This window comes from Haliotis rufescens, unplaced genomic scaffold (genome assembly GCF_023055435.1).
Source record: "Haliotis rufescens isolate VD_foot unplaced genomic scaffold, xgHalRufe1.0.p SCAF_29, whole genome shotgun sequence".
In the NCBI taxonomy this organism is placed as follows: domain Eukaryota; kingdom Metazoa; phylum Mollusca; class Gastropoda; order Lepetellida; family Haliotidae; genus Haliotis; species Haliotis rufescens.
The window spans coordinates 5,911,301-5,938,448 of NW_025963990.1; positions in this window are offsets into that span (position 1 = coordinate 5,911,301).

The window sequence follows — 27,148 nt, forward strand, 5'->3', positions numbered from 1 at the left end:
CGGCATGTCAGAGTTTTAATGTCGTATGCAACAGCCTGACAGGAGCCACTTTCCATGCACTTGACTTTGCACAAGTTGAGACCAATAGGATGGTTCAATGTTTGGATGCAGGAAACACTTGCAAGGAACAGAGGCACTAGGAATGGTAGAAACATCTTCTGAGGCACCCGTTGCTTCAACATGGACAGATACACATTCCGGTCTGAACACTGCGGTTTGCTTATAAATACTACATCGTCACGTGAGCCAATATATTGATCAAGTATTGTTTCTCGTCATTTTAGAGTAAAACGATCGTGTCTGTATGGATGTCTTTGTATAATAACTATTACCCATTATTAATTTTATTTTTATGTATTTTTGTTGGTAGTTCAACGCCACTGGTGACTGTTTGTTTGTTTGTGTTTAACGCCGCACTCAGCAATATTCCAGCTAAATGACGGCGGTCAGTAAATAATCAAATCTGGCACAGACAATCCAGTGATTGACATCATGAGCATTGATCCATGTAATTGGGATCGATGACAAGTCATTTTCATGTTTTTAAACAAGGTGCTCACGTGATTTGATGCATATCGCGATGTAAGGCCAGTTTTATCACAATGTAAATCTTGATTATCGATCAGATCGTCCTGACTGGGCGCCACCGTTTTGTGTGAAGCAAACACAAGTAATACGTGAGGTGGAATCTGATTAGTCCATAGGAGACTCTGAAGGGACATAACTGGTAATAGCCACTTTTTGCGCTACGATCGAGCCCAGTTATTCCAGCCTAGGTCGGCAAGGGTGGAAACTGGACTTTTAAAGTTAGTTAACTCTCTTGCCTCGGGAAGATGGTGAGACAAATGTTATTTAATAGAGGTTTGGCCTATATGTGGTTATTCCAAGATGTTGGTAATAAGAACATGTTTTGTCCGATTTAGAAGACGTTAAAGAGATTTCTATTTCCAAACATGGTACCACAGTTAGTTAGTGCAATGTGGAAATTCCGTATATATCTTCATAACTTTCGACTCAACAATAGTCGTAACAGGTCATTGTTAAATATACCTCATACAGAATCTATATGTAAAGAATGTGACCTTCATGTAGTAGGGGATGCCAGGTCTTTTATATATGTAAGAAATATATTCACTTGAGAAATAGGGGTCTATTTAACCACTGTGATATTAATGTACTACGCTTCATAGCTTAATATGAATTATTTAAAGCTCGTCAAAGCTGTAACTCTCTGGACATATGACCCAAAATGTAATTTATCTTATAACTGCACTATGGACCATGTGGCCTGTACTTAGAAATAAACTTGATTGATTGATAGATTGGACAAGGTGTAAATACTGCATGGCGATTTGCTGATTGCTAGGACGTAACTAGGATTATCTTAGTTTTTTTTCAACGCCATATCGATGCGTTACTTTTCCTCCAACATTTAAGCTGACTCGACGTGCTGTTATTGAAATAATGTTCAAAGCGTCTTTCAACCCACCCCACTCACTCTAGTATGAAATACGTCTCCAGAAATTTACTTAAGGAGTGGAACACTTTCAAATAAAAGTCGAAATCAGGCCTCCTCCTCATGACTAAAAAAATAATGAAATAGAACGAAAATACATTCTATTGATTTTGAATACATATTTGTCACCCAACTAAGAATTCATGTCCTCATAAGCATTAGATAAAGACACGGTTTAAGAATACAAGAGCCAAAGTTGCCCAAGAAATAATAAACGCAGTTAATGTTCAATCACTGTTAACCAAAATGCGTTTTGGTCTCTTTTCATATTTTAGTTATTAATGCAGTTTCTGTAATGGTGTAGTAATAACCATGGACCATGTAAAATGTACTTCTAATTTCCATCGATCTCATTAAACATCTATGCTTTGTACTCAACATCATTTGTGGAGGCAACAATGCAACTGAAGAACCAAAGGAGGTGAAATAATACAAACTAATCAACTTCTTTGTGTTGTATACTATTCTACATCCGTCAAAACCATTGAATGAAAGGTGTTTAAAGACATAACCAAGAGTGTCATATGTCCTTTTGTAAGCAACTAAAGTATTTGTCCTGAAGGAGGAAAATGGTTTTAAAAACGTGTATTTAATATCATTAAACTAGTATAGTTTGCAGACGTCTATGATATTATTATATATAATTGACAGCAAAGCTAATTTCGCTTTACGCTACAGTTGCAACTAAGGTTGAATTACATTAACAAGACTTAAACAGTTCTGTATAATACATGCATGTATAGATTACGTGCACTATACTTGATGACCCGTTAAGATCCGGACTAGAATAGGAATGCATTTTTATAAGGTCCTGGAAGCAACATACTAAAAGTCCCAAACAATCCAGGTTTGGGAAATATGTCTTATTTGGCCACCAATTATCAATATATTTCGTTTTTTCAGATGAGGTTCAATGTTTTGATGAAAAAAGGGTGTGTTGTATTGCGAAATACCCATACCATCAAATTGATCAGATGTTTATGCATTGTCTGTCCCGGGAGGAAAGCAATAACAATTTGGCAAAGATGTTTGACTGAGAGAAACAATAATTTGTACTTATCATTGTAAAGCATTTGTGATTATCGGCACAAACAGAAGAAAAATATTTGCAAAGTGCTAATATTATCACTCAGTACACATGGACAAGCAGATAACGAAAATCCAGATAATATGAAAATAGATTCACACTATAGACCCGTGAAGATTCCGGGGTAGAATAGGTCTTCAGCAACCCATGTTTGCGTTAAAAGGTGACAATGCTTGTCGTAAAAGGCGACTAACGGGATCGGGTGGTCAGGCTCGCTGACTTGGTTGATGCATGTCATCATATCCGAATTGATTGGATCGATGCTCATGATGTCAATCACTGGATTGTCTGTTCCGATTGTTCCGATCTGACTCGATTGTTTACAGACCGCCGCCATATAACTGTAATATTACAGATTGCGGCGTTAAACAACAAACAAACAAATACTATGATTGATATAATTTCAACACTGTTTTGATTCAGAGTAGATCATCGAGGAGTCGCATTCGCACTTTTTATTATCACGAAATGCATGCTTCACCATGACAGAGTGTGTTCATTATCCATAATAATGTGCCACAAGAGTGCGTGATCGGCTCGTAGTAAGCATACTGTGGCTAGGTTGGGTATTCATGTTAAACAGCGGACTGGTATCTCTGTGGGGTAGCACCATAAAATAGGCATAGGAGTGGAACAAGCAGCCACACACACGCGCGTGCATGTACGTTGCTACATTAGGGCAATAATATTGGACACCACATTAAAACCCCATTTCAACTGCCATCACCTGTAAAATATAACATAGTCAATTACTAAATGCCTGTTTAATATGTTTACTAAAAATGTACCTGGTTCGGTCTCTGTAAGGGTTGTATTGAGTCCATTGGGTTCACATAGAACGGCTTTTTCTATTACAGCAACACAATGGTAATGTGGCAGATGGTATGTCATTCGTTATGTGTATAACGGGCGGTAGCCTAGTAGGTAAATCGTTCGCTCGTTACGTCAAAGGCCCGGGTTTGTTTCCCTATTCAGGTACAAAGTGTTCACGTCTGTTGTCCCCCAACGTACTGCTTCAAGCAAATCACTGCAACCCGGATCTTCATGGGTCCAAAGTAATATTTAGTTCAGGTAACACTTAGCCATGTCTCAGTTATCTAAGGCATCTCAATTGGCTGTGCCGGTTTGGCACGCAAGAAGCCTATGATTCTACGTTCGAATTCCAGTTCGTTAAACCCAACACACTCACTATGGTTTTCAAATTGCCATGGAATTCCAATTAGGTTTGGTCTTGGACAATAAGTCATGTTATACATAGTTACTCATTCAACGTCAGCGATTACGATTAACGTGTTGAACCTTAACATGAGTTATTGTAAAAATTCGTTTCTCGTGCAACTATTACATCGCAAATATCTCACTTGATGTGTACCATATTTAGTTTCAGTGCTTGTTGACCAACTATTACATCACAAATATTTCACTGAATATGTACTGTGTTTATTTTCAGTGCTTGTTGACCTACTTTTACAACGCAAATATCTCACTTGATATGTACCATGTTTATTTTCAGTGCTTGTTGACCAACTATTACATCGTAAATATCTCACTGAATATGTACCATGGTTTTTTTCAGTGCTTGTTGACCAACTATTACATCGGAAATACCTCACTGGATATGTACCATGTTTATTTTCAGTGCTTGTTGACCAACTATTACATCGCAAATATCTCACTGGATATGTACCATGTTTATTTTCAGTGCTTGTTGACCAACTATTACATCGCTAATATCTCACTGGATATGTACCATGTTTATTTTCAGTGCTTGTTGACCAACTATTACATCGCAAATATCTCACTGGATATGTACCATGTTTATTTTCAGTGCTTGTTGACCAACTATTACATCACAAATATCTCACTGGATATGTACCATGTTTATTTTCAGTGCTTGTTGACCAACTGTTACATCGCAAATATCTCACTGGATATGTACCATGTTTATTTTCAGTGCTTGTTTACCAAATATTACATCGCAAATATTTCACTGAATATGTACTGTGTTTATTTTCAGTGCTTGTTGACCAACTATTACACCGCAAATATCTCACTTGATGTGTACCATATTTAGTTTCAGTGCTTGTTGACCAACTATTACATCGCAAATATTTCACTGAATATGTACTGTGTTTATTTTCAGTGCTTGTTGACCAACCATTACATCGCAAATATCTCACTTCATATGTACCATGTTTATTTTCAGTGCTTGTTGACCAACTATTACATCGCAAATATCTCACTGGATATGTACCATGTTTATTTTCAGTGCTTGTTGACCAACTATTACATCGCAAATATCTCACTTGATATGTACCATGTTTATTTTCAGTGCTTGTTGACCAACTTTTACATCGCAAATATCTCACTTGATATGTACCATGTTTATTTTCAGTGTTTGTTGACCAACTATTACATCGCAAATATTTCACAGAATATGTACTGTGTTTATTTCCAGTGCTTGTTGACCAACTATTACATCGAAAATATCTCACTTGATGTGTACCATATTTAGTTTCAGTGCTTGTTGACCAACTATTACATCACAAATATTTCACTGAATATGTACTGTGTTTATTTTCAGTGCTTGTTGACCTACTTTTACAACGCAAATATCTCACTTGATATGTACCATGTTTATTTTCAGTGCTTGTTGACCAACTATTACATCGGAAATATCTCATTTGATATGTACCATGGTTTTTTTCAGTGCTTGTTGACCAACTATTACATCGGAAATACCTCACTGGATATGTACCATGTTTATTTTCAGTGCTTGTTGACCAACTATTACATCGCAAATATCTCACTGGATATGTACCATGTTTATTTTCAGTGCTTGTTGACCAACTATTACATCGCAAATATCTCACTGGATATGTACCATGTTTATTTTCAGTGCTTGTTGACCAACTATTACATCGCAAATATCTCACTGGATATGTACCATGTTTATTTTCAGTGCTTGTTGACCAACTTTTACATCGCAAATATCTCACTGGATATGTACTGTGTTCATTTTCAGTGCTTGTTGACCAACTATTACATCGCAAATATTTCACTGAATATGTACTGTGTTTATTTTCAATGCTTGTTGACCACCTATTACATCGCAAATATCTCACTTGATGTGTACCATATTTAGTTTCAGTGCTTCTTGACCAACTATTACATCGCAAGTATCTCACTGAATATGTACTGTGTTTATTTTCAGTGCTTGTTGACCAACCAATACATCGCAAATATCTCACTGGATGTGTACCATATTTATTTTCAGTGCTTGTTGACCAACTATTACAAAGCAAAAATCTTACTGGATATGTACCATGTTATTTTCGGTGCTTGTTTACCAACTATTACATCGCAAATATCTCACTGGATATGTACCATGTTTATTTTCAGTGCTTGTTTACCAAATATTACATCGCAAATATTTCACTGAATATGTACTGTGTTTATTTTCAGTGCTTGTTGACCAACTATTACATCGCAAATATCTCACTTGATGTGTACCATATTAAGTTTCAGTGCTTGTTGACCAACTATTACATCGCAAATATTTCACTGAATATGTACTTTGTTTATTTTCAGTGCTTGTTGACCAACCATTACATCGCAAATATCTCACTTCATATGTACCATGTTTATTTTCAGTGCTTGTTGACCAACTATTACATCGGAAATATCACACTCGATATGTACCATGTTTATTTTCAGTGCTTGTTGACCAACTATTACATCGCAAATATCTCACTTGATATGTACCATGTTTATTTTCAGTGCTTGTTGACCAACTTTTACATCGCAAATATCTCACTGGATATGTACCATGTTTATTTTCAGTGCTTGTTGACCAACTATTACATCGCAAATATTTCACTGAATATGTACTGTGTTTATTTCCAGTGCTTGTTGACCAACTATTACATCGAAAATATCTCACTTGATGTGTACCATATTTATTTTCAGTGCTTGTTGACCAAATATTACATCACAAATATTTCACTGAATATGTACTGTGTTTATTTTCAATGCTTGTTGACCAACCATTACATCGCAAATATCTCACTTGATATGTACCATGTTTATTTTCAGTGCTTGTTGACCAACTATGACATCGGAAATATCTCACTGGATATGTACCATGCTTATTTTCAGTGCCTGTTGACGTTGTTCCAATGGAATTTGGCATTTACTGACGATCGGACGATATGTTAAAGTAGAATGTCATGAATATCATGGATAACAACTTCTTTATTGTCTCACCCGATGAAGGGACAAGAAGCATCCCTGAAATGTTCTGCATATACAAAACAAAGTTTTACATAATATTCCTTGCCATATTTGTAGATTTAATCCAGAAATCGTTTTTCAGATAAATAAATTGTGAAATCTGTAAATAACCACACACGATCAATGAATAATTAACAAATTATATTCGCACACGCAGGAATAGGTTTATAATCGGAAAGTTTCAATATTGCAGTCACAGCAATATATATCAGGACTATGACACACGTCATTTGAGTCTCGAATGTCGAGAAAGTGTCACATCTGAAAGTCTTGAATGAGGCACGTGCTCTATCCTTGCATCCAGGAAACATTTTCGATGGAAGGCTGAAAGGTTGTGGGGAAGCAGATAAGTTGCAGGCTAAGTCGTTGATGGCCTCGAATATTGTATACATGAAGACAATGTCCGCTTTCTAGAAACTCTAAACTCGGGAAACAGCTGGAACAATGTAGTCTATCCCAGTGACAATATACAAAGGCGGATAACTCTCAAATGGTGTGATTGTCGCATACCGTCAATAAAACAAGCTAGTGGACTCTTTACTGCATTTAAGACTTTCTCTCTGATAATCACAATATTTTTTGTTCGTTTTTTTTAACGCCGCACTCAGCAATATTCCGGCTACATGATGACAGTCCGTAATAATCGAGTCTGGACCAGACAATTCAGTGATTGATGTCAATTGGGATACGATGCCATCCATCAACTAATTCAGCCAGCTTGACCACGCGATCCCCTTAGTCACCTCTTATCAACAAGTATAGTCGACTCGTATGGCAAGTATAGGTTGCTGAAGACCTATTCTAACTCATATCTTCACGGGGTGACAATCATATAAGCACAATATACTTGACATATAACCTGAAAGAGTCAATCGCTATTCATTATCAGTCCAAAAAGATTAACATAATGACGATAACAATTTTGAATTTAACCTATAATTTGGTTTGTTTGTTGTTTAACACCGCAAACAGGAATATTCTACCTATATGACGGCGGGCTGTAAATAATCGAGTCTGGACCAGACAATCCAGTGATTAATATCATGAGCATCGATCCACCCAATTGGGATCGATGACATGCATCAACCAAGTCAGCGAGCCTGACCACCCGATCCCGTTAGTCGCCTTTTACGACAAGCATTGACACCTTTTTACGCAAACATGGGTTGCTGAAGACCTATTCTACCCCGGAATCTTCACGGGTCTATAGTGTGTATCTATTTTCATATTATCATATCTGGATTTTCGTTATCTGCTTGTCCATGTGTACTGACTGATAATATTAGCACTTTGCAAATATTTTTCTTCTGTTTGTGCCGATAATCACAAATGCTTTACAATGATAAGTACAAATTATTGTTTCTCTCAGTCAAACATCTTTGCCAACTTGTTATTGCTTTCCTCCCGGGACAGACAATGCATAAACATCTGATCAATTTGATGGTATGGCTATTTCGCAATACAACACACCCTTTTTTCATCAAAACATTGAACCTCATCTGAAATATCGAAATATATTGATAATTGGTGGCCATATTGAATTATGCAAATAAGACATATTTCCCAAACCTGGATTGTTTGGGACTTTGAGTATGTTGCTTCCAGGACCTTATAAAAATGCATTCTAGTGAAATAAGTTCTGTTGCAATTTGTTCCAAGTGAAACCTTATTTTGGCTGGTCTAAAAGAGGAATATGTCAAGTCACGTGCCAAGTATGATTCTCAATTTCACTTGTCAAGGAAAGTGTCAAATATGCCAGAGTTACTGTCATTGGATGCAAAAATATTTGACTTGTTTTCAACACTTAAACTCTCACGCCGAATTGACTTTTAACATCAGCACGATTCAGGTAGGGTCATCTGTATGGTTTCCTAAGGCAGGATACTTTGGCAAGATCATGTTGTAATATACAACTGTACAGGTAATTTAGATATGAAATGTTCTTTCCTAAAACCTCCTTAACGAAAGGTTAAACTTTGTTTATACCTTACATGTAGTCTAATTACAGGAGATGTACAGCATAAATAAAATATGGGAATAAATAATAAATAAAGCATATTAAAACAATTAAAAGTCAATATTTGCAGCACTAAATGTATGTTCTTTACTTCCATTATTAATTTTCAATGACGAGTTGTCAAACCGTATCTTTGGCAAATCAATTTATTATCCTCCCTGTATGCACGCAACACATTAAGATACATAAGCCGAGCGTCGCATAGACAGAAAACTCATTCCCAGGAAACTCTTTCTTGATTCTATAGCACACTCCCTTAGTTTCCGTTAATTTGTCATGTCTGAGGTTCATGCATTAATTAGCCTTTGATCTACTGCGCAAAAGTAGGAAAGAAATATTGAAATCGAGAGTTACACGGGATCTCAGCCCTGTGTTGTAGTAATGTATCATGGAATTATCAAGATTCAGAGCAATATTAATAAAAGACACAATTTGTCGCAATATCATCATCACTTTACTTGCGATCTTGAACTTGCAAATGAAAGTAACCTCCCTTGGACCAACCGATGTAATGCCGTGACGTTGAGCTCTGATGCTTCATTATCTGTGTCACTTGACCAAACATCCTACATCACAGGTTCTTCTGTCAGACCCCTCGCATACACTTAGCAGAGTTTGATAATAGAAAGCCAGATATATCACATGCGTTCAGCTTGATCATAGTTTTGGCTCGGGTGACATCAAAAAGATTTTAGTTTTCAGTTTCTTATCATTGTCCTCGTGGAAGATTCGCGCTATATTATCAATTCGTGGAGGAAGGTCTGTGGTTGACGCACCCCTACGAATGTTGTATTTGTACACGCTCCCTGTACAAATGACACTGAATTTGAAAATACGCAAACTTTACTTGCGTAAATATAACTAGAGCTGTCCCCGTCAGATCCTTCGTTTTTATTTCACTCGTTCGATTCGTTTTGAAATAATAACGTTGCGTAAAAATCTGTCTCCAACGGTGACGTATTGAGTAATCTATACATGATACACATCCATGTGATTTTGTCAATTTATGTGCGGTATAACAGTCGTAATTCTGCTCCAAAACAAACATCCAACGAATATAGATGATCTGAATCACCATTGATGGTCATAAACATTACGTGTATTAATGTTAATTGATAGTCTCAAGGCTGTTGGTCATACAGAGTGGGTTCGAGAAAATATCTGGGTTCCATGAACTGCACAAATTGGAGAACATGGATAGCAACCAGCCACTACCTGTTCAAAATGTAAGAGCTGTCACGTACGTGGCATCATTACAATGGCTACTGAGGCTACAGCTGAAATTGTGTCATGTAATTTGGACAGTCACGAGTGTTTGCCGTATAACCATGATAGCTATGTTCGAGGTATGGTTGTCTGCGAAGTGAGATAGCTGCTGTTTCTCACCACAGTGGCCCCAATGCGCGTCTGTAGAATGACAACCAAAGGGGAAGCTTTTAAAAACCAGAGTGATTTTGTGTTCAAAGCAGAACACAAGTTACCTATTGCAATAACTGCAGGCACAAAACATCAAGTATTATATTTTATTATAACATTTGACAGTTTGCGCTCTGTGGATTATGAAGGAAATCAAGGTTATCTTGGATGCTCATTGTGACCTTGCTACTTAAACGTATGTGCCAATACAGAAATCATTGTTTTATATTGACAAGACAAAGTTGTTTCAGTTCGTTATAAATAGATATAAAATTAGTCTTAAGATGAACCTCAGAAAAGAGTTTTAAATATACTATACAAGGATGGAAAGTTCTACAAATGTCAATTTACGAAAGTGTGTATATGTTATGCTTTTTAAGTATTTGGATTGGAAAGACTCTCGGCAGGTCAAAAGGCACACAGGACGCCTTCATTGTTGGAGCACCATGAAATAAAGCTCTGTAACCAGACTGATCGTCAGTTTAGTTATTATTCCTAATGTATGGATATGGCTAAAATAAATACCAAAACACTTTTATCACTGAAGCCAGTGAGCAAGGATATTGTGACGACAAACCACAGGTCCTATTCGTGGCGAATCTGGGATTCGAACCTCTAACAGAGGATGGTGGCACGGCTAGTGTAGTGTAGTAACATGGTGACACTGTAGATCACTGGGCTGTCTGTGCCGCTTCTAAATTTAAAACGCCAACGCCAGAGAATAACCAGTTTCTAATATATGTTTAAAAGATATTTCCATAGTGTATAAAAGACAGAAGAGTGATGACAATTTATGAATGGATCACTGGACGTTAGTGATCACAGCTGGTGTTCATGAAAAGGGTTAGGATGCCCTGTTTTACTCGTAGCACCCGCCACTCACACAGTTTTAAACAAACAAGTAAGTGCCAGTGAGCCAGTAAAAGTAATGTGAATACAAGCGACAAAACTCTTTCCACAAGAAAGGCCACAAGACCACAAGAAAACACGATTTTACGATTCATGAGCATGTGCTTATGAACCAGTATCAAATAGTGATGACACCAGGTGTTAGCGAATGGGTGAGCCTATCCGGTAGCACTGGTGGCACCGTCACAAACGCATGCAAAGACAAGTCAATTAATCACCCGAAAAACATGGGAACATGTGGTACAAATCTCAATTTGGAATTGCATAATTTTTTTCACTGATTTCGGTAAGTTCCTCTTAAAGTCTACCACATAACGTTTTGAAAGCTTTACTGAGGCCCTGACAGTGGTAACTTTGATGGCAAAACTACTAAGCAATAGGCCCATGACGCACTTTGAAATCTTCGTACAAAGAGCGTGCTCGATTGTATCTCAAAAGTTGTGAAATGTAGACATCAAAGGCTGCAGCTGCCGCAATACTGCTGGACATAGAGGGAAAGTTGAAGTCATCCCTCTTGTCATACAGTTGTTTGATGTGAAATGCTAGCAGCCATGATTCGATTATATTGCGAAATATATTTTAAAGCTTACACCCACACAGTAATTACAACTTTTATGACCCGTGAAGATCAGGGAAGAATAGATCTTCAGCCAACCATGTTTGTTGTTTCACGCCGCAATATTCCAGCTCCTGAAGCTGAACAGACACTGTCGTCATTCCAGACACCAATCCTACCAGACCTAGTCTTGGGACCAGATCTGAAATCGATGTATCGCCTAACAGGAATATTACTTCGTGCATTGAAACAAAAGACACTCGCCCAAGACACTCTGGCAGTAACGGTGACACTGGATATACATTGGAGTTCAACGAAAATGCACATGGACTTGAGTTCTCATCCTCTGTATCGAGGGATGTCACAAAACAACGTCCCAGAAGTAATGTTCCAGAACCGTCAGTTCCCCAAACAGTCCGTCAGATACACAGATCAGCAGAGGAGAAGGTACACACAATATGTTCATTACTTGAATCTTTAAGACATTTAGAAAGTGCAGTACATTGGCGTATTAAGAGTATAGTCTTATCAAAAATAGATGCAGATAAACCATTTTAAGATGTGAAAAACACCATGTTTGAATACGCTCATATGCTTGGAATATGTGTTACCAACAAGAGATGTATGAAAGAACGGGCACGCGTCGATAGAACAGAGACTGATGCAGTGCAGGTTAACATGAGTCGTGAGGACTATGACGCTTTGATGAAGGACGAGTATTTCTGGCTTGAAGATATCCCACGCCGAGACTATACACCACGACGGTTAAAAGATGATTAATGCAATTGTAATAATGTGTAATTAACGAACAATAAATGAATATATTGACATTAATACATGTGCTAATAAAGTGCTCAAAGATTGAATGGGCTTCACGGTCCCCGACCACTATGCTGTATATGTGTATGTGCGCGATGACAGCAGCAACTCTGCACGTTGATCATAACAGGTTACTTCATGATCAAACCAAAGTTACAAGCAGTGCTAGGGCCGACAGTGGTAATGTAGAGATGAAACATACAACAAGAACACCACAAGCAGGTAGGTCAGAAACAATCACCATGGCAACTTCTAAGCAGGAAGGTCATTACCTTTCACTTAGGACAGTTCCTGTTATCCTTAAAAATGGTCAGCACAGAATGATGGTTAATGCCTTGCTGGATGATGCCAGCACGCATACTTACATCAACGAGGATGTAGCAGCAGAACTTGGTGTTCAAGGTCAGACACAGCAAGTGTCAGTCAATGTCCTCAATGACAAACAGGAAATATTTGATAGTATGCTAATTGATATCGGCTTAGAAAGTACTGATGGTTCAGTTGACATGAACATCACAGCTTTAACAACTACCGAAGTAACAGGTAGAATGGAAGTCATTAATTGGCGCAAACATGCCAAGGAATGGCCACATTTGACGAAAATAAAATTTCCAAAGGTAAGTTCACGTCCAAGAGTTGACATCCTGTTAGGTATGGATTATTTAGAGCTGCATTCCTCTCTTAAAGAGGTCCGTGGAGCTCAAGGAGAGCCTGTGGCTCGGTTGACACCCTTAGGTTGGACCTGTGTTGGTGCTGTATCAGGTTCAAACAAAACACACGTAGCAGGTTCCTTCTTCATCAGAAATACCGAAATAGAAGCAATCGCAGATACAGATATTGAATCTTTGATTCACTCATTTTGGGAGTCAGGTATTTCAGGTTTGACATGGATTAGAAGCATTGATGAGAATGATGCAGTTAAGGCTGTAGAACAGTCCCTTGTTTACAAAGCAGACAAATATCAGGTTGGCATTCCATGGAAGGAGGGTCGTGAGAATCTGAAAAACAATTATGACATGGCATACAATCGTCTTCTTAATTTAGAAAAGAAGTTGTCAAAGGATCAAACGATTTCAGGAGCCTACAATGAAGTCATAGAACAATACCTGAAAAAAGGTTACATCAGAAAAGTACCTGAAACAGAAATAGATCAAAGTAAATGGTACTTACCACATTTTCCAGTCATTAAACCAGACAGAAGTACAACAAAGGTGAGAATCGTATTTGACGCATCTGCAAAGAATAAAGGCATATCTTTAAATGATGTCATTCATCAAGGACCAAAACTCCAGAATGATCTATTCGAGATCTTGCTGCGGTTTGGCAAACATCCTGTTGCAATCATTTGCGATATTGCTGAAATGTACCTTCAAATTGAAGTCACTCAGGATGACCGTCCATATCTAAGGTTTCTTTGGAGGTCTATGGATCAGAGTTCTCAAAGGTTGTGTTTGGACTAAATTGTTCCCCCTTTTTAGCTCAGTATATCACTCAAGAACATGCTAAGTCCATGGAGAAAGAACTTCCATTGGCTGCAGCAACAGTGGAAAAGTCAACATATATGGATGACAATATGGATTCCGTTGACACAAATAGCAAAGCTATAGAGCTTTACAAACAGCTGCAACAGCTGTGGAGTACAGCAGGTATGCACGCTCGTAAGTGGGTTTCCAATTCCGTGCAAGTTCTCCAAGAAATACCAGAAGAGGATAGATTGTAAGAGATTAATATTCAAATGAGTGAATTGCCATCTGTAAAAGCACTGGGCTTACTGTGGAATGCAGAATCAGATGAGCTTAGATTTTCTTTCATGTCCTTAAAGCAGGATATCAAGATGACTAAGAGGAACTTCTTGAAAGAAACTGCTAAGCTGTTTGATCCTCTTGGGTTCTTAGGTCCATTCATCATTAGGGCAAGGGTTCTTCTGCAAGAAATGTGGATATCCGGTGTTAACTGGGATGAAACCCTCAGTCCAGATCTGGAACAAAAAGCATGGTCTTGGTACCTTGAAATTGAAAAGTTGTGTTCTGTTAAAATTCCAAGGGGGCTTGAGGTTAGCTTAGATACTTCAAAGATGAAGTTTCACACATTTGTAGATGCTTCAAAGACAGCATTTGGAGCTGTGGTATATTTAGTAACCACTCGTGAAGATGACACAAAGTCTAGTTATCTAGTTGCTTCCAAGTGCCATGTTGCTCCCCTCAAGGCAGTTAGTATGCCTCGATTGGAGCTGCTTGCGGCAGTTCTGGGTGTACCACTGTTACTGGCTATAACAAAGGCATTAGAATTACCTTTGCAGCATGCAACGCTATGGTCAGACAGCCAGAACGTACTGTGGTGGATCAAAAGACAGAGTCGGTGTTTTAAGCCATTTGTAGCAAATAGGATTGGATACATACAGGAGCATACAAACATGAGTCAGTGGAAATACGTACCATCCAAACTGAATGCTGCAGACATTCTTAGTAGAGGTGCAGACGCTGAAGCACTTTTGACAGAGAAATGGCTGAATGGACCTGAATTTGTGACACATGATGAAACCGAATGGCCGAAGCAGACCATTGACATGGACAATACTGAGACATCAGAACTGAAGAAGCCTTCTTCTCCAGTAAACATCGCCATGTTTACTAAGTCTGATCCAATCTCTTGGAGATTAGCGCCAGCTAGATTTTCTAGTTGGAAGAGATTGTGTAGAGTGTCGGCATGGATCTATAGGTTTCTGAACAACGCTAGGGTTCCATATTCACTTAGGAAAAAGGAGGTGTTTTCGAGTCTTTAGTGAAGTCAGCAAAACGGGCTATCTATGCTATACTGAGTTCAGGTGACATCAGTGATGAAGAGCTGATGACAGCCTTTACAGGAGCTGAAGCTCTTCTGAATTCTAGGCCTTTGACCTATCAAAGTGCACATCCACAGGATGATGTGCCTCTTACGCCCAACCATTTCCTACATGGTCAGGTGGGTGGAAATTTCGCACCAGAGTTAGACTCTACCTCGTTCAGCCCAAAGAAGCGATGGAGGAGAGTTCAAGAACTCATTAGACATGTGTGGAAACGATGGATGAGGGAGTGGCTCCCGACTCTCAACATCAGAAAGAAGTGGTTCACACCATCCAGAGATATACAGGTCGATGACGTTGTCATTGTGGTATCTCCAGATACTCCTCGTGGAGTTTGGCCTCTTGGCAGAGTTCTCAAAACGTATCCTGGAAAGGATTATCACGTTCGCGTTCTTGATGTTCAAGTTGGCAAAACAGTCTTGAAAAGACCTATCACGAAGGTCTGCCCTCTTGAATGGAGTTGAGTTCTGAAATTGTCAAATTGGATAACAGCAACAAATGTACATACTCATAGATTCATATTCCTTTTTTTCAGTTTCTTCTAAGTTTAGTCGGTTTTCATGATAGACATGGATCTATCATGGAGGGGGGCATGTTCTGAAGACATGTTCGTTCATTGAAAGTGTGCTCCAAAACGCACCCGGAGCCTATAGATCGCGCTTCACGTGCACTCGTGTTAGTGTTAAAAAAAGAATCTGTTCTCCAAAACGCACCCGATGCATACCGATCGCATCGCCTGAACACACCAACGTATGGCTGTGACTGCACGTGAACTGTGAGGGTTGTGAGCAAATATAAGGCGGTAGCGCGCATCAGTTAAAAACTTGGTCAGAATTCGTTAGTTAGATGGTAAGAGAGAGAGAGAGACTTGGTCATAGTTCGCTAGAATGTTCGTTAGACCATTCGTTAGATGGTTTGTTAGATGGTTAGAAAGTTGGCCAGAGTTCGTTGGTTAGAGAGATGGCGTTAGACAGATGGCGTTAGACATGGCGTTAGACAGTGTTAAGACTCCCTTAGGAGTAACTGTTAGAATTAGCATTTAGTTTCTTTCATTTGAGGTTTATTCATCTTTTCTTCATATAATAACAGGTAATCACGTTTAGTTTCTTATAGATCTTCATAGTTTTATAATAGGTTATCACGTTTAGTTCCTGGATTCATTCAAAAAAGGTAAGTCATACAAAGTTTAGATTAGTTTTCATTTTAAGTTAAACCACGCTCAAATATTCAGTTCCACTGCGCAACAATAAGTATGTATCTAGATTTGTCAGCACGCGATGTTTATTGAATACAATGGACGAGTACATATTTAGAAGTTAAGACAATATCAGTAAACCGCTCATTTATATCATCACACCATCTCATTTACAAGGTAAGGTTCAATTAAAATGTGTCAAGATGGTAACTGTAACTGTGACTGTCGGTCTGGCACTTCATGCAACTGTATCGAGGCGACATGATTGATTTCATAGAATGCACTGTGTGTGTGTGTGTGTGTTCGCTCTTGTTTTTTTTATAGGACAGGCATTGACACCCTGCTTCCTGATTGGTTCCCCAGGCAGCGCCTCCGATTGGTTCGTTCCGGTGCCTGGTCTGCATCTCGGTTTTCCAAAACGGACCGACCCCTGTGTTTCTTTTCCATAGGAAATGGATTTTACCATGGGAGAGAAAGCACAACCCCGGATCGACCAATCAGAGCCCAGCATGACCCGAGTGCGGTCTCTGATTGGCCAAAAACCCTCTGATTGGTCAGATTTCGATCCGGTTTTTATCTGGGTGTGCATTTCGATCCTGTTTTGTATTTTTCTTCATCCTACAGACAACATAACACTTATGTTTGTTCAACTTTTTTTTTAATCCCCCGCTCACATGAACCAACACAACAAAACAAAAGTCACAGGATTAGGGGTGTCCCTGTGATTTTTGTGACCACGAGGGTGACCACGATGGTATGAACGTCTGTACACTTTGAAAAAAACAAACAAAGAAACTTTGTTACTTGGGGTGAACAAGACACTCGACTCTTCTCTTCCGTGCTTCTTGGGACACCAAACGTCTGTATTTTTCGTTCACTTCTCCATCAGGACAAAACACACACCAATATTCGCAGGGGACTTTGGCGTGCTTCATATGTTCTTTCCAGGGTTTGTCTGTGGCTTCCCGTTGGCAGAGTGTCACACCGCAGCAATAACAGATAACACGGTCACCTAGTCCTTGATAGAAATAACCATCCATGGCCATGTCATAAGGGGTCTGGGTCATCCTTTTAAGCCACGTTTGAAAAGACCTCAGACGTTCTTGAAATGAATCATAGTTAGGATGAGAAGGATGACACAAAGTGTAAGAAGGAAAAGGTCCCTCCAGAATGTCACTGAGTCGCCATGTGTCGTCCATAAAGAGTGTGTCGTCCATAAAGCCTGTGCGTTTTCTCGCTTGTTCTCTCGCCTTTTCACACACCCACTCGGCGGGACATCTCGGGAGGATGACATGGCATTCATAGACCGTCTTTGCTCCATGATGACTGTGACTCCATTGAAAGAAGGTCTGGGGGTTCACCTGCTTTTATGAAACTCCCCTCCCCCTTCAACGGGAGGTCATGACCTCTTCATCATCATCATCATCATCATCATCCTTATCCTCATCACGTGATGTCATCCTGTGTTTGGGCTGACTGACACATGACATGACACACGGTGGTTGTGATGGTGTGTACTGGAATGACTGGCACCAGGCAGCTGATCTTTCAAGCATGGCCTTTCTCTTTTATCTATTTTTTATTCTTTACTTTTTTCTGAACTTTTACAACGAGCATGTGCACTGACAGACGCACAGACAGACAGACAGACAACTTAGACGACATCTCAACTCAACCTCTACCCTCGGTTCGGCACTCTATTGGAGTTGAGATCAATCAAGACACAAAGAGTCAGTTCAATCAATCACTGTTTAATAATGAACAACAACAACAACAACAACCAGATACATAGGAAATACGAAAAGACAATGGAGGAGGGAGTGCTTTGCATGTCCCTACAACAACAACAACGCATAAACGTTTCCTCTTCCATCTTCAGCCTCTTCCATCTTCAACCTCTTCTATCTTCAAGCTCTTCGAGTGAAGATGGGGTCACCATAAGATGTGGTCCTCCATCATACTGTCCCAAACAGGTCCCAAACATGTGAGAGGTCCATCAGTAAAACAAGTACAGTCTGTGGCCTCCCTGAAACAGACATGACACATCACTTGACCACTGTTGCAGCTTATGTGTCTTAACATGTTGTTGTGTCGGCAGACACTACATTCACGTTGTAGGGGAGTTAGTTGAGCTTCTCCAAAAGGATCCTGGTCAACGTTGTCATCATCATCATCGTTGCAAACCATGGGCGTACCTGAGGAGAAGACATGAACATCTTCTGGTGATGCTGGTGACCAAGAAGCATCAAGCAGGGTGGGTGTGTCCAGATCCATGGAAGGGAGAGTTGCCAGCTTGAGTGCTTCATGATCATCACTGTCACGGATCGTCATCATCACAGGCGCATTTGGTGAATAGGTTGGCTCCCGAGGGGTTTGTTCCCACCACTGTTCTAACACGGACTGAGCTGAACTGATATCAGGGGTCCTGTCAATCCTGTCAATCCAACAAGAAAAGAATAATAAGAATAATCATCATCATCAACATCATCATCATGGCATACACACCCCAAAGAATAGCATGGTACTTAAAGCTATTCTTGATGAGAGATCTTCAGAGACAATTTCTCCTGTGGTTGTCTTTTTGCAGGTGTTGCAGGTTTCAAAAAGGATGTCCCTTCCGTTTCGGAGTCGGCTGCTGCTGCAGTTGCTGTGGTGGTGACTGGCGCTGTTGTTCAGTCAGTTTCCTCATCTTTGAACGTATCTTGTCGTACACGTCGTCGGCCTTTATCTTTGCACACAACATGTTGTACACTTCACCCGACAGTTCAGGACTCATGTCACTGTTCTCATCTCCAACGCTTCCTTTACCATGCATGTCGCTCTGTGTTTCGACATGATGTTGTTTGGATTTTCTGTTCGTTGTTTCTTTTCAAGTCTTCACGGATGTGTGTCTACACTTGATGTTACTCTCTCCAAACATGTGTTTCTTCCAGATAAAATGCCAACAGCCAACACAACGTGAGGAACATCAATCAGAGGGACGATGTTGTTGCTTGGGCCGTTCAGTGAAAAGTGATGACCGGAGAGCGTTGGTCGTATTAAAAGGCACTGATACCCTGCTTTCTGATTGGTCCGTTCCGGTGTCTCCAAACTGGACCGACCCTTGTGTTTCTTTTCCATAGGGTTAGGCTTGTAACGTCAAAGAAGAATCACAACCCCCGTTCGACCAATCAGAGCCAACCATGGTCCGAGCACGGTCTCTGATTGGTCGACAACCCAAGCTTCTGATTGGTCAGATTTCGATCCGTTTTTTCTGTAGGTGTCCATGTCGATTCAGTTTCGATCCGTTGTAATGAAATAAAAGAAAAATGATCTAGACGTCTCTGTGCCCTAAGTGGAGCGTGTCTACAGGCAGTCCTGTGGTTTCGTCGTAGACGAGACGTCGCTTGTCGTACACAGTGCGGTTGTCTTTTCGGGTGGGCTGGGTCACAAGAGTGTTTTCATGCCGAGGTCCTTTTCGAATGATTTGATGAGGGTAATCCAAACAGATTTTCTCCCCCTCCTTCCCAGGCCGTTGTCCCAGTATCAGTTCTTTCATGGTGTCAAAGTTGAGATGTTGTTGGTTTCTGTAATTCAAAGTGAACCCTCGCACTTTGCAGGTCATGCGCGTTCCATCGGGTCTGGGGTTCATTAACTCATAGCCATAGTTTTTGGGACCTCCTGACACAAACGTCTTGATGGTGTTTCCGTCCAGTTCATCTGTAAACTCACCCAACGAATGGCCCAGCTCTGGATTCATGTCGTGGAGTCGATGAATGTAAATGATGCTGTCCGTGTCAGAGTAAAAGACCCTGCGACCCACCAGGGCAAGAGTCTCATACAGGTTGTGACGTGCTTGGGCGGTGACCAAAGCAGCGATTGCAACATTAAAATGAGAATGAGGGGTTTGGAATTCTTCCTTGTGGGTATAGGTCACCTCCACCATGTGTTCGTTGACAACAGTAACATCCCTGATGGTATTGCTTTCATCCCTCCACAAGGCAAAGTACTGTACAGGATCGTTCATATAGATGTTCTGACCGTTGTCCAAACTTGCCCCAGAGTGATTCAGTTGCATCTTGGCAATCCTGCGACGTCCTGGGTTTTTTCGATGCAGTCCTTGTCAAACCCAATGACTTTTATGTCATAGATCTCCTGGATGTAAGTTTCGTGATCTGTACATCCCTCAGGGTATCCACTGGCTTCGAGCTTCTCATTGAAATGACGATCGATATAAGTGTCTTGCTGGGTGTCGGGGTCATGCTGTGCAAACGTGTCAAAATGCCAAACGTTGTAGATCTGAAGCACCTGGTAGTCATACTTCTTCACGGCTTCATGGAGTTCTACGGTGGCGTACGTGCCAATCCATGACCTCTTATCGTCCGTGTGCTTGCAGGGGGAGTCTGACCGGTATCGGCACACGTACGGCAGAGCAGTTTGCAGTTTGCCACCCGATCTATAGGGCAGTAACGGATGTAGAGTCGTTTCGGGGGTAGGACACGACATTGGATGAGTCCTTGGAGTTCAAACAACGTGTCCACAGGTGGTTAATGGAGAAGGATCGGGTGTCCCGTGGGATACGCGCCGGTCTTACAAATGTAAGGATAAAGGGAACAAATATCGATGTACATGATGGTTTCACCTTCTTGGGCTTCGTAGCATAATCGCGTGGCATTGGTGCGTCCTCCATAGAAGGCGTCGTGAGGGTTGAGCGGTCCAGGGACGTGGATACAGTGGGGTCCCTGCAAGAAAGCATGCAGAGCGGAGTCCACCTGTTGCATTTTTGTAAACTCCCACAGGGTGACGGTCCGTTTCACCTCAGGGTGTTGGCTCAAGAGACTCAGGCGGTATCGCGTGTCGGTATAACATGCTCCCAACGACGTGCCCAGGACGGGATGAGGTTCTCCACGTTGGGTCTTGTAACATGTCTGACACCCATGCCAGAAACATCCCAGGAATTCGTAGATGGTGCCTGTCGCTGGATCGTAGCCATCCACACTGTACCGATGTACCTTCTCCACACGTGAACTCTTTTTTCACCTCCATTCCTGTCGTGCTGGAGGTGCAGATTGGGGTCCGTCTCCATCAGATAAATGAACCAGTGCATACAGGCCTGGGAATAATTTCTCTTGGGTTGGTAGCCTTGAGGTGGAAGAATGGCGATGGTATTGGGTTTAAGATCGTGTTTTCGTAAGGATTTCATGGTGAAGCAGCGGCTGTCAACACCTCTACAAAGGGATCCATGCGAACCGAGCTGATGGCGTTCTGTCGGAAGTCAGCGCATCCTCGTCTCAAAATGTCCACATCGCTCTGGCAGTAGGCTAAAAGTTCTCCTTGTAAGTGAAACAAGGCTCCTTCTTGCACTTTTGGGGTCTGCCACTGGAGGAAGGCTGTGCATTCTGCGGGACACATACCAACGGGACTGTACATGACGGCTGGTGGATAGGGACCTCTGTAGGTCTTGTTGGCTTCGGTATTGAAAAAGTGCGGAAAATACCCTTTTTTCAGTTCTTTCAGCCCAAAGCTCTTTGGAAATGCTTTCAGTAGGTAGGGTATGACATTTAAGCTGTCTTCGAAACACAACCGTCCCAGGGTCACCTGTAAAATTTGTTGTCCATTTCGAATCTTGGTTTCACCAGAAGGGGGTACAGGCCCTTCAGGATCAAGTGCATATCATAGGATCGTGCGTTATGTGCCATCACATAAATGCGGTCCTCCTTCTGCACTGTAGTGGTGGTGGTGTTCTTTGTCTTCTTTGTCTTCTCCTTCCCCTTTTCCTCCTCCAACGGGGTGGTTCTTTGTGTGTAGAAATACATAGTGTTTCTGATATTATCGTACTTTTGACAGGTGTAGAAAAAGTGAATTGCATCTTCAAAGTGATTTCCACAATATCATTTACGTAAAAGAAAAGAGAAATGACGACATCGTGCAAAACCTGGCGGACACCGAATATACAATCAGAACAGTTAGTAAAACCTTCATTTAATGAGATACAAGACTTAACATTTTGATACATATTTCTTATCAATCGAAATAGCTTACCCTTTACATTGGAATTCCATTATGTCAATAAAAGACCACTTCTAGAAACAGAATCATCCCTTTAGAGGAAAGAACTGTATCATCTGATTCACACCACTGACACTCCAATTTGTTCACGAGTCCGATTTACAACAAGACCGGTATGTGTAGTTTAACACCAGTTTTTGCTAAATTGTTCAATGATGTATTGATCTCACTGTGTTTCCAACACAGTGATTTATCTGTGTGCCAGGATCTGTTTCCTACATTCGTTTATTGTTGTTACTATTCGCCTATGACATGGTATTGTTCAGCGAATAAGTTTGCGGTTTGCAAAGTGGACTGAATTTGCTTAAACAATACTGTGACAAATAGGGCATCAATGTTGATATATTAATGAAAATATAGCCCTGTACTCTCCACAACATACATTTACCTCCAATCCCTATTCATTTGCGTATAAACCCTCACAGTACGTTGGAACGTTGGAGCTTCCGACGACGTTCATGTCCCGTTTGGCCATCACTCTATGAAGGTTCATACGCCAATGAACTCACATAAAGTTGAAGTCAATTCTTATAATTTTTATATCACTATTTTTCACCTGGAATGACACCAAAACACAATTCTATTTTGTATGTGTGGCTTCATGCTGGCACCATACAATTACTAGCTGTATCGCGGAATAAAATAGGTCCTCAAACAGAGAGGTGACATGAGAGTATGTGTGCGCAACTTGCTGTACAGGGAACAGCTGATGTAGTTTGTTTGCTACAAATGTATTCATATAATATCATCATTGGACGAGAGAGGTGTGTTAAGAACGACCGCAGTCAGTCGGTGAGAATGACAGCGCGTCGTAATACATGTACATAAAGTACATGACGTCAAAATGGCGGACCCGACAAACGTGACGGGAGAGATCTCCGAAGTTGTTATTGAACATGTGGCGGTTACATTTATTCGTAATCATTAATCACTGAAAGGTGAGAGCTGATTATAAGGATGTGTCAAGTAGACACTAAGGTAAATTCATAGATTGCTGTAGGCTGTCACTGTCAGTCAGGCACGGGTCGAGTCGATACTACGATAGTTTGGATGTGCATTTATTCGTTTCTTCACCAAGATAAGTCGTAGTGAGGATATTCGTAAACGTCTATGCAGGCAAACTCTCTGATGTTTCTCAATGTGTTCTAAAACGCTTGTTTACGATTAAAGGTGACAACGTTTCTGTACGGTATAACTGCATTAAGGTGTGAATGGGGACGCTACTACAATTACCTAAACGTATTGTTGTTCCGTGTCGTCATTGTCAGTTAAGCCATGACGTTGCAGCTCTCCTGGTCAGCACCGGGTCATATAAGTCAAGAGATGATTGGTCTATCCTTGCTTATTTCGAATTGTCTCCATCAGCAGTCATACTCGCATGATAAAGTAACGCAACAGCCGGCTTTACACTCACACTAGATTTACTTTCTCATCACTCCATCTATCAATACACGACAGGATCAGACCGACCAGGCTCGATAATGAGTGGGGAAGTTGGAACGATCAGGATTCAACTCGATCGCTGGTAAAACCGCGAAGCCCTTTCCTAACAGTGGCAATATAATTTTAAAGTGTTCGGGCCTGAACTTTCTTTGTCACATGTCTTCATAGATGAACTTAATTGGTTAAGAACAATATCAGACCCTTAACTCGTGTTTGTGTCGTGATCGCAAACTACCGGAACGTCCCAACCGATTAGAGACGTCTATTGAATAAATGGCGACTTCAACACCGAAGCTTGCTATCCCGAAATATTCTGTAACTGTCATCCCCCTATTGATTTCCTGTTTGTTGCCGCAAATTCGGCGGCACTTTGACTCGTGTTAAAGCTATAAGGATCAATTTAAAGAGACACCTTGTTATACTTTTACTTATACTTGCTTATACTTTAAAGCTGTATATCTTGTAAACTTCAAATTAAAATATACTCTTCAAAAAAAAAGAAACGCAAAGCCAAATTTGTGTGATAAAGGAAAATACATTAATACGAGGTATTGAGCCAAAATGTTGTGGAGAGAACACTTGGTGGCTGTAGTGATCTCAATAGCGGCCTGACATCTCCTGCGCATGTAGGGACACACTCATGGAGACACATTGTCACACAGTCATGTAGGTACAGATCCATAGATATACAAACTCATGCACTAATGTAGGTACTCCCCTAATATATACATACTGATTCACTAATGTAACAGACACTTGTTCATTAATATCAGAACACAGTCTCTATCTTTAGCTAATGTTGCCACTCAACTAGGGTACTCATCGTTGCAGCATTAAAAACCAAACATGAACTCGAATGATCTTTTATATTTATTTGTAGAATCCAACAAAGCACAATATATTATTATTTGAAGGTAATACTGGTAAATACATACATTTCCCTGAATAAATTAAAGCGGAATAACTTTCCCCCTAATCCGAAATATAGTTAACAGCATGATCCATCTGTTCCTGTTAATCTTACTATCACCAGTATCACTGATATGTAATACCGTTTGCATTCTGTAGATCGAATCATTTTGATAATGCCGCATCAATGGAAATGTTAAAAATCATTTTTAAAATTTTCCACATGTTTATTATATTCGTCACAATGCACGTTTAAGTGACTCCTTCTGACCAAAGACATCCCTATGAGATATTCTTGTGACACAGCTACCCCTATACCCAATCCTCCGATGCCTATAAAATAAATCAAGGAAAAAATACAATAAAAACTTTTTATTGAGTACCCGAAATGAATTCAATTCGTAACCTAGTACGACATAACTATTGTCGTCACTGATATGAACCGTTAAATTAACAAGCTGGGTAATACAGACCAGCGATGGTTAGGAAGCTGATTCAACACTATTTGATTCAACACTATTTCGCCGGTAGGGTTGAAATGTACAGATACTGTTTACATCAGTCTTCAAGCGCAATCTCTAGTTGCAAAGTACCAACGGTCTCGCTTTCTTTCAACAGAGAGTAAAGGGAAATCAATCCAGTCCGACCCCAAGAGATGACAGTCAGATGTTTTGGCATTGTATTGGTAACTGGTGCACTTGAATGAGGTCATAGTTTCACATTCAAGGCGACAGGTCTGGATATAGTGAAACAAGAATCTGCGAAGGATTGAATGTCCGGTGTGATGTCCTTTGTACACCGTCCATAGATCTCCATACACTTCACAGCCTTGAAAAAGAAATCAGTGTTGAAACAGTCATCAGGATACATGTATATCGCATACAGCACACAATTAGCATGTTTAAACAAGGAGGATTACATCATCTTGGTGAGTGAGTGAGGTTATCACCGCTTCAACATTTGTTTAGTTATATCATGACGTGTCAGCTATGTAGGCCCGATTTGACGCAGGTCTTAGACGTGTATCTCTTTATTAAAACACACGAGCAGGATATGATACTGTCAAACCTAGAGTGAGTGAGTGAATATAGTTTTACACCACTTTTAGCAATAATCCAGCAATATCACGGCGGGGGACTCTAGACATGGCTTCACACACTGTACCCATGTGAGGAATTGAACTCTGGTCCTCGGTTTGACGAACGAACGCTTTAACTACTAGGGCACCCCCTACACACCCTCAAACTAAGAAACATGATTCCTACGGCTCTGGAATGTGAGCCCATTTCTGGAGGAAAATATGAGGAGATATAGGCGCCGTATATTGTTCTCAGGCACTCGTGAAGAGCAACCTCCTCGTGGTGAGTGCTGGGTAACGCTAATCGCTCTTCCCCCGTGTGGAACCGGGGCAGAATATTTCCACAGCCTCACATTGCTGGTCGTATGAGGCGACTAAAATGGGCAACCTGTTTGCCGTGGGTTGCGTCCCTGTGTCGGCGGAGGACGGGAGTGTGGTAGTTGAGGGCACTGGTTCCTGGAACTGTGTTCCTTTGCCCAACACACTACTTCGACCCTTACTTCGCCTAGACGGGTGGTAAGATGGGCCCGGTCTTATCAATCGGCTGGTCATGCCAGGCCCTGTGCGTAATATTGTATATGCACACCTGTGTTGTATTTTACTGTATATTTTGGTCTTGGCCGTGCATAACTTGTGTGATTACTCAATTTTGGATGTAATAAATTGCCTAGAGTCTTACGCCAGAAGGCGGTGGCTCATGGGCCAATCTGGTGATGTTGACCTCTGTATTCTGTATGTCTCCAGTTTCTTGTCATGGACTGAACCTTCCTGGCACTACATCTGGTAGATAAATATAGCTATTCAAGTCATATTTGCTGGAGTATAACATCCCTGTATCCCTGGTGTTTGCATCCTGGATATCCGGTGCAATATAACACTGTCCTTGTTGACACTCGATGGCGGGTGGGGAACAGGGGTGCTGAATTATATTCTTTTCATCATGGCTCAACAACAATCTGGTTCTTCTCGAAATGAAAAAAAGAGACGTCTAGAGGAAATTGAATTTAAAAACTGGAAATG